We start from the raw sequence: 1,322 nt of genomic DNA, 5'->3' as shown, positions 1-1,322 counted from the left end.
CTCAGTATTCTGAAAACAAGTTTCCGACATCGAAATAAACTTTGAGAGCATCTCTTCAACGTTTGGCTTCTTTTCCTGTTGGTAGGGTAGTTGTTGGTAGCCTGGAGGATGTTGTGGTCTTTGATTTCCTTGACCGCCCCATGAGAAATTGGGATGGTTCCTCCAATCTACATTGTAAGTGTTACTAAATGGATTGTTTTGAGGTCGAGGATAATTACCCATATAGTTTAATTGCTTGTTATCCATGCTGTGGCCATAAGGTTGGTATTCCAAATGGTTTGTTCCACTGGTACTTGCTTCGCACTGCATTACTGGGTGAACTTGTGAAGAATTAAGAAAACCATTAATTTTTTTGTTTAAGAGTTCTACCTGATTAGAAAGCATGGTGATCGAATCAACGTTATAAACGCCGGCTGTTTTCATTGGCTTTGTCCACATGACTTGCCACTGATAGTTATTTAGTGACATCTCCTCTATAAACTCATAGCCATCTTCTGGTGTTTTATTGTTGATGGTTCCGCCCGCTGCTGCGTCAACCATTTGCTGAGTCGAAGGATTCAGACCATTGTGAAATGTTTGCACTTGGAGCCAAAGCGGTAACCCATGGTGAGGGCACTTTCTCAAAAGGTCCTTGTATATCTCCCATGCATCGTAGAGTGTTTCTAAGTCCATCTGCACAAAAGAAGAGATATCATTACGTAATTTAGCCATTTTAGCAGGCGAAAAATATTTTAGTAAAAATTTCTCGGTCATTTGTTCCCAAGTAGTAATTGACCCTCGTGGTAACAAGTTCAACCACTGTTTAGCTTTATTCCTCAATGAAAAGGGAAATAACCGAAGACGAATGGAATCATCAGAAACGCCATTGATTTTAAATGTATCGCAAAATTCCAGAAAGTTTGCTAAGTGAACGTTGGGATCTTCATCCTGCAAACCATCAAACTGAACAAATTGTTGTATCATCTGAATAGTGTTAGGTTTTAATTCAAAAGTATTTGCAGCTACAGTAGGTCTAACTATGCTAGATTCAATTCCTGTTAAAGAAGGTTTAGCATAATCATACATAGTGTGTGGAGCAGGATTTTGATTAACTACAATTGCAGGAGGTAGCTGATTGCTTTGGTTTTCAGCCATCTCTTCAGTTGGGGGTTGAGTATTGTCTTCTTGCTCGTTCTCTGTGTATCTTAAGCTGCGCCTTATTTCTCTTTGGTTTCTACGAACTGTGCGATCGATTTCTTCGTCAAAATGTAATGGTCTCGACGGGTTTCTTCTAGTCATAAACTGTAAAAACCTGCCAAGAGAAGGAAAAAGTAAATTAATAA

The 1,322-nt window shown here is 39.1% G+C and overlaps 1 non-coding gene across 1 annotated transcript; it reads left to right on the top strand.

Moving 5' to 3' along the window:
* The first annotated feature begins 598 nt into the window (after window positions 1–598).
* LOC121206460 (small nucleolar RNA R71) lies at window positions 599–705 on the top strand. Its single transcript, XR_005901498.1, has one exon. It is a non-coding gene; the product is annotated as a small nucleolar RNA R71 (small nucleolar RNA).
* Window positions 706–1,322: the final 617 nt, after the last annotated feature.

This window comes from Gossypium hirsutum, chromosome A01, assembly GCF_007990345.1.
Source record: "Gossypium hirsutum isolate 1008001.06 chromosome A01, Gossypium_hirsutum_v2.1, whole genome shotgun sequence".
NCBI lineage: Eukaryota > Viridiplantae > Streptophyta > Magnoliopsida > Malvales > Malvaceae > Gossypium > Gossypium hirsutum.
The sequence above is the reverse complement of the archived record's forward strand: the minus strand, read 5'-3'. Positions and strand labels throughout refer to the sequence as shown.